The 19,162-nt window shown below is 46.3% G+C and overlaps 1 protein-coding gene across 6 annotated transcripts in view; it reads right to left on the reverse strand.

Annotated features, from left to right (window-relative positions):
- Nucleotides 1-19,162, reverse strand: part of ARHGAP36 (Rho GTPase activating protein 36) — a 162,304-nt gene that overhangs the window by 10,929 nt on the left and 132,213 nt on the right. The gene's annotated exons all lie outside the window — the stretch shown is intronic.

Genomic DNA, 19,162 nt, shown 5'->3' on the forward strand with positions numbered 1-19,162 from the left:
GGCTCCCTCTTTCCCTTTACCCCAATTTAGACATTTTTGTACCTGTTCTGGAGTTGCAGCTATTTCTTCTTGCCAAGGGTTACAATCTGGTCATCCAAAGAGTATATAGCTGGTTCTTTCACCCAAAAATCAAGATGAAAATCAATCCCTCTTCTCCCCCCAAAATAAGGTGAGAACAAATAAGAGAACCTCAAAACAACGTCAGCCAAAAGAGAGAGAGAGAGAGAGAAGCCTTTGAGAGATGAGTCAGCCTAGATGCTTACAATTCCAAAGGAAATCAAAGGCCTTAGAATAAACTGTTTGTCATTGCCTCCTGCTCAAAGATACAGGGCTAAACTTAAGAGCAATCATATGCCAAAATTCTGCCAGCAAAATTGACACTGTCTTGCTTGCCTTCAATACTCTCAAGGCACCAGTAGAATACCAGACAGAAGCAGAATTAGGAAGTCCAGTGTGCCTAGATAAGAAGCAGATGAGCAGGTTGGGGAGGGGGGACCAATAACTAGGCTTCAACACTATGAGCTGATCACAAAAGGAGGCTCCTCACAGAGAACAAGGTGCTAAGAGACCTCTCTTGCTCCCAAGTGTCTTCCCCTTCCCCCTCAGCATGCCCTGGCATTGGCCTGAAGTGACCATGGCATCAAAAAGGAAGAAGGAAGAGGAAAGTAAGCCCTCTCAATTTCAGCATAGAATTCAACACATTTGCAAAAACAATCTCCTTAGACAAATATCTGTAATGGTCCCTGGAGTCAGAGCTAAACAGAACTGAGTTCAAAGCCAAGCTTTGTGATTTCTTAGCTGTGTGAGCTTAGGAAAGTTTGTTGAATCCTGAGCTTCAGTGGCTTCCTCTATAAAATGGGGAAATGATCCAGTATCCATTTCACCAACTGTGTAAGAATTAAATGAATAATGTACATGTGATATTTAGCATTGGCTTTTAATAAACACATTGATATTGAAGGTTCTTTGCAGAGGGCCTGACTTTACCAGAAAATATCAGGTTTCAAAAGTAATTACATAAAATTAGAATTTGTATCAATGCATCTGACTTAGTTCAATCTCTGCTAAATTTGAATTAAATTAAAATGGGTAAAAGGATCTTGGGAGATCGTTGTGAATAAATCTTTCTTCTTCAATCTCCAATGACATCAGGGTCAAGTATAAAAAATTATCTTATAAAATTTAGAAAAACTAACTGCATAGGTCCATTTTTAAAATGCTATTATTCAGATTAGTAAAATGCTTGCAAGTCTCAAAAATTTATCTATCTTTTAAACCATCCAATTTCACATCGTCACTAGCAAAATAACATATAATTTCATTTGGATCAGTAAAGGGGCTAGGATATTAGCAGCTACCAAGGGAGAGAATTTCAACAAAGAGTAGAGGCACAACCAGATCAACTCTCCAGCAATACGAAGAGGGAAAACACACATGAGTGGCATCAAGCTTGTTCCTCACGTCCTCCTGAAACGCATGGCACAGATGGAGAAACAAATTAACATCAGAAACGTCACCCTCTTCGACATTGTGAGGACAGAAATGTTTCAGCTAGGCATAAATCCACAGCCTTCACAATTTGGAGGACTAATTTACTCCATTGCCCCCATTAAATAGTTAGGGGTGGTGCAGTGCTAACTAGTAAACACCTCTGAGAGAAAAGCAGGACTGCACTGATGCCATTGATAGAATCCTAATAAATTAGGCACTTTATGGCACCATCAGAATTTTGCTTCTAGCCGTTGAGAGAATTTGGACTTTTAGAAATTGATAGTGTGCAGGGCTGAGTGCCCAAAAGGTATTGCATCTACGGTATTCAAATGTCTACAGGCAGTGACAATGGATAAAGACATCCACATTAACATATCACAACATGGGAAAGAGATACAGGTCTGTAGATGAAAACATTCAGGCACCAATTTGGTCTGCTGTCACATTACCTCATTCATCCCTGAGCATTAATGAGTTAGCCTTTAAGTTGCTATCCCATAACCTCCATTTCAGAAAAGGCTGCAGTCGTGATGAACAAAATGGCTCATTTTACCCTATGTGGTGTAATGCCCCAAAATAATTAAATTTGGGGGCAGCATTCTTCAATACGTGAGTCAGTCCATCATACCATAACAGAAGCTCATAAACCAAAGGTAGTACTGTTAAAATACATTCAGAAAAGTTCTGGTATCAAAAAGTGTTTCCAGAACTTCTTAGATTAGAATGGATCAGAGATAGAAGGGACCTTATCCATCACCTAGCCCAAAGCTTCCATTCTAGAGTTCAAAAAACTGAGGCTCAAAAAGAGACAGGAGATTGCCCAAGGCCACACAGCAATTTGACACAGAATCTAGACAAGAACCCAGTTCTCAGACCTAGGGCTCTTTCCACTGCCTCATCCACCTTTGTTCTTAATAGCTACAAAATAATGCATAGCTAAATAATGAAATCAAAAGAATGGACACATAATCAAAGCCTGATTCGATAAACCAAGGGAGGTCACATCTGAAGGTACAACAAGATATTGATATTCTCAGTATTATCTGCAGTATGTGTCAGAGTGCATAATAGTGCTGGCATCACAAGCTGTGTCACCCGTTACCTCTTTTTTCCCTTTCAGTTGCTGCTTCTATTATGTTGTGGCAGAAAAATTAAAAAAAATAAGATGTTCCATCAATAGAAGGTAATTTTTAATGTCTAATTTTTGTTGTGCTTTTCATGTTCTCAAAAGCTTTCCACATGTCCATTATTTCCAGGTCCTAGCACACAGTAGGTGTTCAATGTGTTTGTTGGGTAATCATAGGATTATAAACTCTTGACAGTTTTGAGAGAATATAAAGGTCTTGTAATTAAAACAGCTATTTGTGATTCATGGATAAATGAATCATGCCACTTTATTCTCACAACAACCCCTGGGAAGGAGGTAGGTTTGGTGTTATGTTCCCATTTTACAGATAACAACAAACTAGGACTCCAGAGAGGTTGTAACTTAACTGAAGTTGCACTAACATGCCATGAAAAAATACAATCTGGGAACTAGATTATCCCCAGGCCTGGTCTTGCCCTTCCCACCAAACCACAGCTGCCTGGAACTGGGATGGCCTGAGTCAAGATTATTTTCTTTCCTAAGGAGATGGCTAGATTTTGAGGTCTTTCTTTATACACACTATTCTTGGGAAATGGGAATGAAGGTAGATGATTGATAGACAGGATAGATAGACAGATAGATAGATAGATAGATAGATAGACAGAAGAAGAAGAAGAAGAAGAAGAAGAAGAAGAAGAAGAAGAAGAAAGATATGATAGGTAAATAAGATAGGTAGGTAATGATAGATAGAAAGATACAGATATACATGGTTTTGAAAAACACTATTATGAAAGGTAGAGAAGAGGAGTGAATAGAAGAGAAAAGCATCAAAAGCACTATGTATTCCTCCCATCACGTCTCTTGCCTCAGCCCACTCCCCAAGCTGACAGCATGGCATCCTGAAAAGGTCCTGAGTTATGGACTAGGACTTGGGTTCAAATCCCAGCCTTACCACCTGTAAGTTCACACACTCACCAACCAAGTCACTTAGAGCTAATTATCTCACTTTTGTGAGCCTCATTTCCATCACCTTACAAAGTAACAACCATGATATCTCTGAGGTGTGGCTATGGTAAAGATTAAATAAAAGACAGGGTGACATGAAAGAATCCTCCAAAGGGTACAGTGCTGTACCAAGGTGAGGAATTGCCCCCCCCCCGCCAAATACCTGAGAGTCATATTTGAAAGGAAGACTGAGAAGAAGTGCTGCTATCTGGAATGAAGCAGACAGTGCCCCCATTGAAGAATGCCCTTGTACCATCCATAGAAGGTAAAAGTGGGTACCACATCCTGTCAGCAGGTATCTCACTTTCAGAGGGGATGAGTTGAACTGTTTCTTCACTGGGTCTTTCATGATCAGGAATGCAAGACAACTAACGGTGGGGGTTGTGGGGGGATCAGTCTAGGCTCTGAAATGTAGAAAAAAGTTAGTTGGCCCACAAAAGGGATTTAGTCCCTACCTTTGGTTTCCTCAGCACAATGTGCAAGCCATCCATGTTAGGGATGGTGGAGGAAAGGGGGGAGCCCTCTGGAGTGGAGAGTCCCAGTTCCTGTCCTTGGGGTCTTACAGCCTAGTTGGAGGTCACATAAATGTCAAGAGTCTGACATGGGTCTAACATCATCCTTCCCTGCCCTCATTTAAATACATTACCTCTCCTTTGTTCCTTTAAGGAATGTTATGAATTGACTATTTCTTCAGGTCCACCAGCACTACTCAGACCCTTATTCAGCTGCAGGTTTATAGTATGCATTCGGTAAACTCTGATTCATTTTTCCCATCTGCTCAACTCCCCTGGTCCCAAGCCCCCTTCTTTAAGACATATTCCCTTTCAGACACACACATTTCCTCTCACAAACATACACACACACACATCCTCATGCGTTCTCACACATGCATTTACACACACACACACACACACACACACACAGAATAGACTTACCCAATGTATTTGCTACAACAGAGGGAAGGAGGAGACTCTGAATTAAAGAAAGAACCATCAGGGCTTCCCTGCTGGCGCAGTGGTTGAGAGTCCGCCTGCTGATACAGGGGATATGGGTTCGTGCCCCGGTCCAGGAAGATCCCACATGCCACAGAGCGGCTGGGCCCCTGAGCCATGGCCGCTGAGCCTGAGCGTCCGGAGCCTGTGCTCCGCAATGGGAGAGGCCACCGCAAAAAAAAAAAAAAGAACCATCAAACATTTGCCCCTCTAGACCACAGCTGGGGTTTCTACAGAGTGGGCACGAGAGAGGAAAGACCAGTAGGGACACTTCCCCAAACCATCTGGACAGAGATCTGTCAAGGAAACCTTCAGAATAAAGTTGTTCTTCAAATCTGTGCTGAGAGCTACCTCTCTTTCACCTTTGTTCCCCCACTCCCACCTGCTTCCCTTCTCCTTTGATTGTATCTCCCCCAAGAAGCATTCAATTTTCTGCAGTTTTCTTTTTCAAAACCCTGTCTGAATGGCTGTCATAGGGAATTGGGGCTGTGGGAGATGTTTTCCTGATAGTTTTTATGATAGGAATGGTATTTTAAAACTACATTTAAATAAATGTATTTTTAAAAAATAATCAATGTCTACCTACCTGTATCTATCCTCCTTCAAAATTAGACCACTGTCTTGGCTATGACGCAGTGCAAAAAAGAAAAAAACAAACAAACAAAAACCCTAGACCAGGAGTCAGGAGGTCTGCCTAGTTACTAAGCAGCTGAGTGGCCTTGGGCAAGTCTGTGAGCATCTCCCAGCCCCAAAACACAGCCAGTGTCATTTATTATTATCCGGTTTATCTAAGAACACGGTAGAGACACAGTCCTCACTTCTGCCTAGTCCTTGATTCTTCTACAGGACTTAGCCACCTCCAGGACACAGGGCCACGCTGTGGCCACTGTCCACAGCTGGAAAGAGAGAGCATCCCTGCCCCCCCCCTGCAGGTTTCTGGGCGCCAGAGTGGAGAATGGGTCTAAGCTGGTCTCCCTGTCCCTCCCTAATGGAGCCCTAGCCCGGTAGTCTGCCCTCTACCCAGAGCTAGGTGAAGGTGAAGGCAGGGGGAGCAGGGTGAGGGGGAAAGGGACAGGAACCGGCCAGCCAAGACTTTGCGCCCTCCCCTCGAAGGGTTGTCCCAGGCCACAGGTTGCCGCTGCGGAGCGTGGTCAGGCGGGGTTGCGCCCCTTGCGTCTCGCCCCTACGTGGCTCAAGAGCGCGCAGAACCTGCAAAGTTAAGCAAAGCCCCGCCGCGCGCCAAAACCACTCTTGCTGCTTGCCGCTGCCGAGAATTTGAAAAATGCAATCTTTCTTGCGTGCTCCACGTTTGAGCCATTGAACGCGAAAAGCTGGGCATCTAGTCCAGGACCCGCAGGCTTCCTCTCCCTCCCGCACGTCGGGCGCTCCGCTTGGAGTGCACTCACCTCCCACTCAGCCCCTCGAGGGGCTGCACTCAGGCCTCTGGAGTCCTGCCCCTGCACTACCTCTTGGCGACTCTCTTGGTCCGGCCAGGGAATAAATGGCTGCGTGACCCGCTGGTCAGTCCTGCGGCGCGACTACGACCCGTCCTGGGACGAGCTGCAGGCACTGTGAGCGCTTAGCTCTGCCACGCAGATTCCCTCACTCTCTCTCTCTCTCTGAAGCTCCCGCGGTGGGGCAGGAGCTGATTCATAGCAATTTTCTACGCAGCAGCCAACTCAGTGCCTTACGCATACCTGTTTGCTAAATTCCCGGGGCTACTCCCACTGTCTCTCATCATACCCCACAATCATCTCTCCCTTTATTCAAAGCTGATTTCTCTTTCAAGATTCAGCCCAAGGGTCCCTTCCTTTGAGGGCTCCCTTTCTCTTCCGTTGGCCATGCCGCACAATCTCACATTACAGGTGAAGGAAAGGCAGAGGTGGAGGTTCAGATGGATAAGAAACTTACCAAAGGTCATTGAGCTAATTACTGGCAGAGCCAAAAGGAAGGCCCCAAACTCCTGGAACCCTGCTCAGCACACTTTTTGTTACCCCTCATCACTTCCCTTCTGCCCTGACTAGTAGGGCATTGAAGGGCAGGTGGCATCCCTTTGCACACAAGGACTGCACAAGGAACAACTGCCTGCCCCTCCTTGCCTCACCCTTCCTGCTGCTTGTTCACCATCTTGTCCAGGGCCTCTGATCTTCCAAACTCAGAGACAAGGAAGATCATTTGGTTCAGAGTTCAATGAACAACAAGAGCAAACAGAATTCCTCTACCTATCTGGATGAGAACGGTCTCAGTAGCCGACCCCCAACACACACACACACACACACACACACACACACACACACACACACACACTACTATAGTCTTCATCTTTCTTTTTCTATCTTCTTGGCACCTGGAGAAGTCAGAAGGCCATTCACACCTGCCCAAACCATCTTACCTTCTAATACTGCTTCCAAAAATGCCTTCCTCTAATCTGCAGCTCAACAATCATATATTCAAATCACTATTCAGCCAAGCAAAAATGTATTATTCACAAGCACAAAATATTCTCATCTGACGCAAGAAGGGCAATACGGGGTTATAAGCGCAAGATCTCAAGTGGGGAGAATTTCAAATACACAATTACACTCCCTCCCAGTTGAATTTTCTCCTCTCCTGGATGAAGTAAATGGATGAACGGAGAGTGTTGTTGACTGGATGGAAAAGAAAGAGGAGAAGAGAATCAAGAATGTCAGAGACTCTAGTTTAGCCCAGCAAGAAGGAAGAAGGAGCAGAGCCTAGGCAAAGGAGAGGAGGAAAGAAGGGGAGGGGGAAGGACAGAGGGCAGTTGCTGACCCCAGGCATACATGGGTACTGAGGTAGCCAAGGAAGACATGGACCTATTCCCCAAAGGCTCAGAGATGTGGCTTATAGGGATCTGGCTTAGAAATGAGATCCAGAAGCCCAGTGGCAAGTGTCTCTTGACATCTAGCAAAGGGAGAGAGCTTCTGGCTCTGACAGCAGCATGGGTGGCGCTCTTTTCACTAAAAGTACCACCTGGGCACCAGCACTATCAAGGAGGCGCCCTCTTCCCCTGCTCCTCTTTCCTACCCCCACCCCTCAGGAATTAAATAAATCTTACCCGACACAGGAATGTAATTTGAATGCTCAGGGTGGTTTTCCCTTCCTTTGAAGGACAGGATCTCTCCCTCTCCACCTGCTGAAAATGGGCTGGGTGCTGCCCCTTTATACATTCTAGAGTACCAGAACAGGAGAGGGGGGGAAAGGGAGGGAGCAGCAGTTTGAGGATGGTCCAATTTGTCCCTGGCGTTCTCTCTCTCTCTCCTCTTGGTTTTTTATGCAGCCCCTCCTTCTGGCCCTGGCAGCTCTGCTTCCCTTCCTCACTACAACATCTTGCAGCCAGATCCCCCACCCTTGTGATAAGGGACTGATACTGGGGTGCATCTTTCTGGTGATGCTTGCTTTCTAATGTGGGATCTTATGCTGATATGCCAGGGAAAGATCTGAATTGGGGGTAGGTGGGTGTCACCGAAGATGAAAAGAGAAACCCACCCAGGTAGCCAACTGCCTTGAAAGCAACACGGGTTGGCGTTGGGGGCAGCCAGGAGACATGATATGAACCTGAGTGCATAAGGAGCCAATTTAGGCAGAGGACTGGCAGGTTATTGGCTTGAGTTACAGTGATTGCCTTGGTAACATAAATACATAAAGACTGCACGATATATTAGAAAGTAGATGATTGAATATCACTCAGCCTCAGTTTTCTCAACTGCAAAATAGCGGAATAAATGCTCACCACATAGCACTATGGGGAACAGTGTGTGAAATAACACTGGTAAAATACTTAGCACAGGGCCCAGCACAGAGCCCCTTGCCCACTTAACTTCCTTCTGGTGTTGACAACAGGAAGGAAAAGGGCTTGCCCAAGGTTATACAGCAAGTATCCAAGTCAGGATTGGAACCCAGGTCTCCCAAAGGATGATTTCCACGCCACTTCCTCCTCTAAGAAGCTGCTTGGCTACGCTTTGGGACTTGAAGGGGTAGAAGTGTGGAGGTGGGTTAGGTGCTATGTTTAAGCATATAGACATTCTACCACTTAATCCCAGCCTCAAGGGCTCAGGCTTCTGCTTTATCCTCCTCCAGATCATCACTCAGGTAATATCCCCTTGCCATCTTGGACTAATTCATTGTCACCTTAGTGCCACCTCTGCTGCCCAACTCTGAGATAGTGACTCACCCTCTAGCTGGCCAGGGCCTCTGCCCTCCAGGAAAGAGGCTCTCTTCTTAATTGACTGCAGAAGCCTCAGCCACAGTGAGACAACCCCCTTCCAGGGAAGCTTAGGGCTGGAGGGCTTTGAGGAGGAATGGAATAGCCCCCTATTCAAAAGCCACTGCCCTCCATCCCGACAGTGCCTGGGGTGCTGCTATTGGAATCCTTTCTCTCAATTCCTTATGATAACTCCTTTTGTGCCCTTAAGTCTCAGTGTTTCCAAGGGATTTCACCCAGGGCATCACTTTGCTGCATGTATACAGCCTGTGCTGTATCTGGCACTGTGCTAGGCACTGGCAAAGCATAAGGTAAGAGAAGATGTCCCTGGCATCCAATGAGTGTTCACTACAATGAAAAAATAACTCAGCAACCTGGAAATGGGGAGAAGAATTCGGGGTGGGGGTGGGAATGATTTAGGAAGTCCCTGTGAGAGGTGAGGTGATGGGCAGAGTGGCCTCACTGCAGCCCCAAGGACTGGGGCTGTGAACTGAAATGTCTTGTGGCTAGTGAGTGGCATCACTAAAATCACTGGTGCAGGCATTTCCCTTAAATACAGCACATTGCTTAAGAAATTGAGCGCTAATTGAACCTCTGTCCATCTTCTGGCTTAGAGGCATTACCTGGTGGCCATATCTCTGGCCTCTGATCCCCCTCTTCCCCAAACTCCCAAATCTTTATCCTTGGTGAGGGTTAGGGAGAGGGAATGGAAGGGAATGTACATCCTTTGGATTTTAACTGGAATTAGCACTTTACATATATTTCCTCCTTTAAATTTCACACCCACCCCGCAACTTAAGACAGTGACCTGCCAAGGTAGTCAGCTGCGAAGTGGTAGAGCTGGGATTCGAACCTGTACCGACTCCGAAGCTTGTGCACTTTGCACCGCAAGGCGCTTTACACAATGCGCCGCCTCAGGCGGAAGTCCTCTTCCTCCTCCTCTCCTTCACCCGCTGTCCATCTCTACAGAAAGGGGGCAGGCGGAGGACAGGAGCCAGATGTTCATCTGGCCGCGGAGTATTCTAGAGTGACCCCTGTAGCCCGCCACAAAGGAAGGGGACCTCAGACTGTCCCGCGGGGGCTATGCCGCCAGACGTGCAAAGCACCCTAAGCGACACTACCGCCCCCTGCCGCCGATGGCTCCCTGGCCAAGGCGGCTGTTCTCCAGGGGCTTGTGTGCTAGAAAAAGCTCACCGACTGCCCCAGAGCTGTCGCGGGCTGGTGCTGGGCTGCAGACAGCCCTGCCAGATTTGTTGACAAAAGCGGGAAGGAGGAACATTTAAAACGCCCTACTATGTGTCCAGCGCGGTGTCGGTGATTTCTAATAGCCATTGCCTTTTATGTAAAAATTAGTTGCTTTGCAAAATAGTGAGCTCTCTATTAGGAGACGTCTTCAAACTAGATTAGAACAGGTTTCGCAAAAAGCTTTTCTGCAGATCTAAACTCCTTACTTCTTGAAACCAGTAAAGCTTTCCACCCCTAACAGTTGTTCACTCTCTCGGGTAGGAGAGGAAGAAGCACCCCACCCCCTCCACCACCTCCCCCCGCGGTGGGGAGCAGAGGTCAAAGCTGCGAAGGGGTCTGAGAGGGAGGCTGCTGGGGGGAGGAGCCTCCGGCAGGGTCCCAGCTGGAGCTCACGTGCCCTCCGCCCGCCGGCGGATTCCCCAGCCCTTCCAGTTTTCCCTGGTTCTGACTGGTTCCCGTCTGGACCCAACTCACTCACTCCCTTTGCTCGGGAATGGGGAACAGGCGGGTTAATGGGAACAACACCCCAGGTCAAAGGGAAAAGAGCGTCTCTGCTCGCAGCGCCTCGCCCGCCCATCCCCCCCTCCTTTCTTCCCCCTCCTCCCATCCTCGCCCCCTTCTCTTCCGCCCTGAGGGAAGGAGGGGGCGGGCTGTATGTGTATGTATGTATGCATGTACGCGTGTGTGCGCGCGCGCAAGTGCGGTTTGCCTGTGAGTTACGTGTGTGGCTGGGTGTGGGGGTGTGTGTGCGTGTTGCATGTTTTAGTCCGAGTGCTGGGTGTGAAGTGTATTTGGTTTGCGCTCGGACGTGGAGCGTGTGTTTGTGTGTGCACGTTTGTAGGTTGTATGTTTCTGCCCGATGACAGTGTGACTATGTGGGTGCGGTCTGGATATGGGTGTGTTCGATGTATGTTTCTGCCGGGGTTTGTGGTCGTGCTGTAGTGTGCATGTGTATGCAGTGTGTGTATGTGTGTGTGCCCGTTGAAGCTTGTGTGTATATATTTGTTTGGTGTGTGTTTACCCTTAGCTGTGCTGTGTCAATGTGGGCTTACGGGCGGTGGTTGTGTGTACTGTGTGTGTTTGTGAGCAAGGTGTCTTTATATGTGAGCTTACTTAAGGCGTGTGTGCTCAAAGGTTTGTGTGTGTGAGGGTGCAATGTCCGTGTGTGTTTGAGTGTGATGTATTCATGTGTGTGGTGGGGACGCATGCAGCCAATGTATGTGCTAGGATGGAGGGCTGAAGACCGTGTGTCTCTTGGAGGGGGGTCGCGGCGTGAGTTTACGGGTGTGGTGTGTGAGAGAGCACGGGGTTGTCTAAAGAACCCAAGTGGCTGTGTGCTTGGCAGTTTTTTTTTAAATTGGGGGTGGAGGGGGGCTTTGCACCAGGACTGGGACGAGGAAGGAGATAGGGGCCCGCGACCTGGGCACAGTCTCCCCTTGGCCTGATCTGCCGGGTCTGGGTCCGCCGACCCCCCGCTGTGCGCACCAGGCCCGCTGGGGGCTGGGTGTGAGCTTACCTGACTGCTTAGAGGAAAGAAGAGGAGGGCGTCGCACGTGATTGGCCAGGTAGGGCGCCTAAGGCGCGGTTCAGGGGCTGGTGGGAATAAACTGGAAAGATTCTTGGTCACTGATTTCCCCCCCTCCCCCAGGAGATCCCAGTTCGTGCCCAGCAAAGCCCAACTATTAGCTCAAGGCTTGGCTGTTTCACACCTCTTTCGCTTTGTGTGGGCAGATACACTTGCCTGGAATCCCTTTCCCCCTGGGCCTCGTGACAAACTCCTACTTATTTTTTTAAGACCTAACTCAGGAGTCACAAAACTTTCTCTGCTTTTCTGTACCCCTCCCTCCCAGTTGAGGGCTCCCTCCTTTGAGCCATCATAGTTACCCTCTTCATACTTCTCATGACACGAACATACATAACTGTGATTATTTGTCTCTCCTTTTAAACTCTGGGCTCCTGTAGAGAATGCCTGGTATATAGTAAGAATAATACTAGTGATCATGATAATAATGTTACCATTTATTAAGCACTTATTGTATACCAGGCATTGTGCTAGTGCTGTTACATGCATTATCTCCTTGAGTCTTCACAATGACCTAATGAGGTAATTAGAGCTATGACTTATCAATATTTTGCACATCACAAATCGAACTCAGAGGAGTTAAGTAACTTCTCCAGGGTCACACAGCCAGTGGGAGGCAGAGCTGGTATTTGAATCCAGGTTTGCCAAGCTCCCTAAACCTTTCTCCTGTTCCAGGCAGCCTCACCAAGAGTCCCTCATTTCTGCTAGGCATTGAAGTCTCTATCAAACAGTATCACTTCCCAACAAATCTTTCTTTGGAGTTTACTGACAGCGCCAAGAGTGCTCAGCATAATTACTTTCTTTGTCTCTCAGACAGCTGATACCTTCTCCACCTAATTACCTGCTTTGTTGACACCTCAAAATCTTTAATTACTCTAGGCTCATAAGCACCTCACCACCTCCAGTTCTGGGAGCTCTCCTTAGGCTGGTGCTGAAAGAAAGAGCAGAGAATGAGCATTTTCTAGCCATAGGGTCAGGGGAATTGGGTGTGGATGGGGATGGGGGTGAGGGGTCAGGATGGAGTAAGGGAATGATTTCACAGCTCCCCTGGACCTATTTTTACGGCATTACCACCAGAAGTTGGTATGTAGTAAATTTCAAGCAGACCAGTCATCTCCATATGAAACTGCATATAGAAAAACAAGCAGAGCCCCCTCAAAAGATTCCTGAATGGGTCCCATTTTGTATTATTCATGTTTGGAGGGGAGAACTGTGCTTACCTAATGGGTTCATGCTGCTCTAATGCCTTCCAAGCAGCCTCATCTGAGAATTTCAAATTAAAACAATACATCGCATTTTGGGGGAACACATTTATTGGGGGGGTGGCTCTGTCACAGCTAAAGGGCTGCTGGAAGAACAGACTTCCAGCTCAGCCCCCAGGGAACCAGCCTAGACTGCCGCAAAGAGGTCAGGGAGTGGATAGAGAGAGACAATTCAACAGTGGTGAGTCACTTCGCCACTTTTCAGGGGGGAAAGCAGAAAGCGAGGAACACGATTTAAATTGCTACTGTTATTATTGTGCCCTTTCAACTGGCACAAATGAGCCTGGCGTGCAGACGAGAAGCAGCTGTAACATCAGTAAAGCTTCACCCCCAGCTGGGCCTGGGTCAGCACCTCATCCTGGGTGGGCAGGAAAAGCATTGCCTAAACTACTACATAGCCAGAAAGTCTTTTTTTTTTAAAGTGCAGGGTGGGGGTTGCTAGAGAGGCTAGCGTAAGTCACACAGGGCACAGAGTAGCTGAAGCCCCTTGGTAAATCTGTACCAGAAGTTCATGCAAACTTTGGTGTCTCCCAGCATCTGGTCTCAGGCACTTGGCTTTCCTGCTGCTTTGCGGGCCAGTCTGACACCTCCTCACTCTCCTCTGAATATACCAGCTCCACTTCCGCTTCCTCACAGTCGATCCTGTGAGGCCTCTGCCTCCTGCCCCTACACACATACACTCAACCACTGGACCACCTATCTAAATTCCTTTGTGTAAGTCCCACCTGAATTCATGAAGACTGTCTGGTTCGCTCCAGTCCAGTACTCTTACCTGTGAAATGGGGAACAAACTTCAACTTTGAAGAAACTAAAAAGCTCCAAGATGCTTTAATAACCCCCATTACAGGCAAGGAACCAAAATGTGAATTTTATTGAAGAGGGAGACCTTGGTTTTCACAAGAAAAATGTGAGTAAAACCCTTTAAAGATGAGGACCTTCAGACAACTTTGAGTTTGTATCCCAGCTCCATCACTTACTTGCTATGTGATCTTGGGAAGGTTACTTCATCTCTCAGAACCTCAGTTTTCTCATCTTTAGATTGGAGCTGTTAACACCTGCCTTAGACATGTTCAGATGACAAGGAGGTAAAATATGGAAAGTGTCAGCCAAATGTCTAATAAATGTTCAAGAAAAGGCTAATTCCCTCTCTTGCTTTACTCACGCCCTGCCCATATTGCCCAGAGTGTCTCAACCGGAGTGTTCAGGTACTGAAGCTGACTGACTAAGCCAATTTTCCTCATTACTATTGTGTCTGACACTCTTGAAATAGCCCCTCTTCTTTTAGGGTGATGTTTTTATCAGCCTAATGCAGCCCGGAAGAACTGGATCCTAAGTCCAATTCTCACTCTGCAGTTTCTCCTGGCAGTGTTAATGAAACCAACGTTTCAGACGTAATACTCCATACAGGAAAGTTTCAAACTACCTGCTCAGCATCTAGACTTCCTCCCACCCCAACTATGGACTGAGCTCCCCAACCCTCACTTCACACCCAGTCCAGACCCTGTCTCTTAAATGTGTGCCATAGTACCCAAGAGAAAGACAGCATAAATATTCCTTGGCTAAACTGCCCCCACGACTTCTGTTTTGTTTTTTTGTTTTTGTTTTTGTTTTCTACCTCTAACCTAGAAATTAGGAGGGGCTCCCAAGGCCACCCTTCTTCTAGCAGCCACCAAGGTTGGGGGGTAGATGAGGGGAGCAATGATGTTTCTCTGAGATATATTCTGCAGCACCTAAAATACTGTTCCAATTAGTTGTTATTTACCTGTTCGCAGTTAAAGGAAAATAAAATCTACCCTTTGGTAAAGTAAGAGAAGACCCCAATCTGTGCCCTTTCCTCCCTGATGCTATTGCCTCCCTCTAGAGACAAAAATAAGTCACTACAAGCTGAAGCTGCATTTGGGCAGAGAGTGGTGGGCGAAGGTTAAGAAGTTGAGGGTAGGGGGTGGATATAATCTCAGGGAGGGATAAAGAGGCTACAGAGTAGAGAAGTATTGAGAGTCATGGCAGAAAAAGCTCTGAGAGGCCAGGCCTCAGGTGCTCCCAGTCTCTGGAGGACGCCTTCAATTCCTCCCTCTCCTTCACCTCTCTTATTCATCCTGCATGCTACTCCTCACTGACCCTAGACTCTACCATGCAAGATAATCTATTAGTGAGTCCCTCTGAGGATTTAGGAATTTAAAATTTTCTCTAGTTCCTACCCCTGTCGGCTTCTGAGGAGGTCCCGCAGCCCCTGCTTAGTGGAGGAAAGTGGGAGGGGTAACAATTAAGGGTCAGCCAAACTATACAGAGAATTGTTGGAACAGGGGTTCAAGATAGGCCCCAGCCATTTAATAAGCATCCCTGAGTGCAGGGACCTACCAGTTGCTGGGTAGCAGGTGCCTATCCCGAGGAAGCCACATGGTTTCTCAAGAAGTGTATCTGAGACGTGACAGTAGCTGCCAAGGCTCATCAAACATGCCATGTACCTACTTCTGCTGATACATGTGAGAACAAATGATACTGCCAGAAGGAAACAGAAATCGTTTCCTAGTGACTCAGAGCCCCAGCAATAAGGACACAGGTGGTGTTTGCATTGCATCTTTCAATTGAAATGTGCACCTTTTCATAGAAAGGAATCTATAAGTAGTCAAGCAGATCAAAGACCAGAATTTAAACTCTGGGCAAGGGAACGTCAGAAACATTGTACTGACCACCTAGTAAATGTCTGCTCTATACCAGCAATAGTGCTAGAAGCTTTGCATGTGTTATTTCTTTTAATCTCACTTAAGCTTTGAAATCAGACCAAAAGGGGTTGTAATCCTTGCTCAGCTACTGTGTGGCCGTGAGCAAGTTACTGAACCTCTCTGAGTTTTTGTCTTTTCAATGGAGATGATAATACTTACCTCAAAGAGTTGTTATGAAAGTTAAATGAGATCATTTGTGTAAGATGACTGGTACACAGTAAATATTTGAAGAAGGACTAAAACACATCTTTTGATACATGAACCATAGAGGGCACTTAATATAATGATATCTCCAATAACAATAATATAACTATTTTTTAGTAAATAGTTATTAAAATCATAACGATTATAATTTATAACCTCGAAATATAGATATTATTGTATTATTTTAAAAGAGGCTAAGAAACTTGCTTATTGCAAAACTATAAAAGCAGTTTCAATCCAGTTCTACCTTTTCCCACCCAGTGTTAGAGGACATTTCATGATCACTGGGAGGATCACATTTGGCTGACCTGATTTAGTCATTACACTTAAACTAAAATTTGAAGAAAAAAATCCCTTAGATTAAACTATGTATAGTGGGATTTTAGATCATTGTAATTATTGTATGGGCTATTTGTATACTATAGGCCTTCAGTTAGCCTTTTAAACACCTCTTTAAATTATAAGAGTAATTTAAGAACAAACTTAATAGAGATTTTGGGAAACAGAGAAGAAAATAACTATTATCCCACCAACCTAAAAGGATCTCTTAGTTTACCTTGTTGCTGAATTTTCTTCCAGTCTTTTAAAAATGCATATTTGACACATAAATCATACCATTTTCCATGCCGCTACATATTCTTCATGAACAGCATTTTTATGGATGTAGACTAGTCTAACAAGTGGCTATGTCATATAGTTTATTTAACCATTCCACTACAGTTGGACATTTAGGTTGTCTTGGCTGATAAGTGTGGAAAAGGGAATGAAACTGTTTTTCCTGTTGCCATCGTCACCCTCAGGGACCTGGTACCTCCTGCTCTATCAATGCCCAATATGCTTCCTGTCATTTGATATTTAAGCTTGATGAATGTCAGCTCTACTGCTGGAGCCTGAGGTACACTTGCAAGAGTATTATTTTCTACCAGTTTTCATCACACAGATTCTGCATTCTATCCTTATGGTGGGTAAAGCGTGGCCTAACCTAGGAACCTAAGCTCTATAGAGTGTCACATTATTTTCCTATGGAGAAATGCCTTTTGAAGTGGAAACAAATGATTTTCAAAGGAACTTTGGGAAGTCCTGCCATTAGTGGATGAGGGTGCTCGTCTGATGCCGTGACCAGGGAAGTGGGGTGTCTCATTGGCAAACTCGCCCCAGCTCTGGGAAATAATCCTGTGGAGCTCAACCAGGCCTGGCCTCAGCAAATCGATTGGGTCCCATCCCCAAGAAAAGATCAAATTTGTATGTAAAGTGGGCCCTAGGGTCCCTTCAGCTTTAGAGTTTTGGCTGCTTTACAGAAGTCCAATTGTCTGAGGCTAAATCCAATGCCAGGAGTGAACTGGGGAGAGAATTTCAAGTGGGTCAGTCGTGCTGTCCCTTTCCCTGGGAAAGAAGACCTTTCTGGGTCCCCCTTCTTCCCAGATCTCAATGATGCATCTCCAAAATGTCTTCATATGGTCGTCAATTGCCCATTGCAACCCTCAAAATATTGTTCTGATGTACCAACAATCTCCTTAGCAAGAGGTGGGTGGGTGGGTGAAGGAACATTTAGAATACTTCCCCCACTCTTCCCAATCATCGGCCAGCTACTCCCTCCCTCTGACTCCTGAGGATTTCTGGAAGGCATTTGAAGGGAGGCACCAAGGGCAATTGTAGCCCTACAGAATATCAATAGTTATGCACAAAGTTACCTTTCATATTGCACAGCATTTCTTGGTGGGACAGGGGGAGGGTTGCAGTGAATGAGTTCTTACCTGGTCAAAAACTGTACCCAAAGACTAATTACTTATGTCAAAGTGATGTTGTGTGACTTAAGTGAGATCATACATGTAAAGGGCTGAGACTAGGGCCCAGCATCTGGGAACTACTTCACATATATTAGCTGCTGTGTACAAGTAATAGAGCTGGGGTAGGCAGTGGTGTACCACTGGCATATGTAGGGGGACAGGTCTCATCAGACTGGAAATGCAGTAGTAAATATAAGGTCTTGCACTTGGATTCAAACAACAAAATACAGAATGGAGACTCTGAAAAGAACTTGAGTTTACTTTTTAAAAAATGAGTAGTTTCAGGTGAAGAAAGTACTTCCAATATAAATTAGCTATTTGTGTGTGAACTACGCAGCATGTACAAAGGATTTGTGTGTAGTGCGTGCATGTGTGATGTGCTTATGTTGCATTGTGTGTGAAAAGTACGTGATGCATGTGAAGTATGTGTTTGTGCGTTGGTGACTTTGTATGTGGGCATGTGCGGGTGTGGGAATGTGTATGTATGTGTGTATTTGTGGCTATGTGTCTGTGTACCATGAGTGTGAACGTGGGCTTCCAAAAGAGGGAAAGTCAGCCATCCAGGACTATATTTACAGGGACACAGCTGGAAATCCTCTTTTGGCCAGGTCATTGGGCATTCACAACTTGGAGCATGCTCAAAGAAGAGCAGCTAGATGCGGGTAGGAGCCTTGTAGCCATATCACATGTTAAACAGAAGGAACTGGGGAGGTTTGGCCTGGATAAAAACAGGGGTGAGTGGGGGTGGGGGAAGGGCTGGCGCTGTTCTCTTGGAAGGATCATGAAGGTCAGTGCCAGAGCCAGAAAAACAGAGATTTGGGTTCAGTTTAGGGAAAAGCCTCCTAATTCTAATAGAAATGACTGTTTTTAGATGGGGATGGGCTTCCTTGTGTGATACTGACCCCTTCCCAATGGGGTTATTCATAAAGGAGACTTCATATCCTTGATCTTATTGGAGCCACACGACAGCCTTGCAGGCCAGGCAGGGATGGAATGGTTCACCCTACCCCCTTTACAAGGGTAGGGTGTTTGAGCTGTAAGGCCTTAAAAGGCATCTTAGAAAACACCCTTAATTTTTTTCGATTCACCGGGATCACATAAACTTGAAAAAATATACAGAACAAAACAACTCTCTGTGTGTATGCACATCTTTTGCTTTCTTAGAGAACTTGCGGCCTGCCAGAGACAGCTCTTGAATTTGCTAAGCATGCTGCAGTCCCTTAGTAGTGGGTCAGACTCCTGGGATGGTTCTCAGGGTGCTGGAGCTGGCAAGGACTAAACATGGGTTTCTGCAGAATTAAGTTGCTGAGGCCCCTCCTCTCCCTGCCTCTTCTCCCCCGCCTGTGAGGGGGCAGAGGAAAGAGGAGACAACCCCAGGTTTGGTCTATGGCTGGCGACCAATGACGCAGTCTCACCAATATAGATTTTGGAGGTGGAGACTATGGAAAAACAGGTGGCAGTGGGGGCAGGTGGCAGCCTCGAGGGGGTGGGGCCTACCAAGGGGGAGTGAAGGACAGTGTGGGTGGGGGTCCTGGGAAATCTCAAACAGAAAATATAAGTCT

The sequence above is a fragment of the Delphinapterus leucas genome, chromosome X (assembly GCF_059928025.1).
Source record: "Delphinapterus leucas isolate spDelLeu-1000000601 "Yukka" chromosome X, BTC_Dleu_Yukka2, whole genome shotgun sequence".
Classification (NCBI taxonomy): Eukaryota; Metazoa; Chordata; class Mammalia; order Artiodactyla; family Monodontidae; genus Delphinapterus; species Delphinapterus leucas.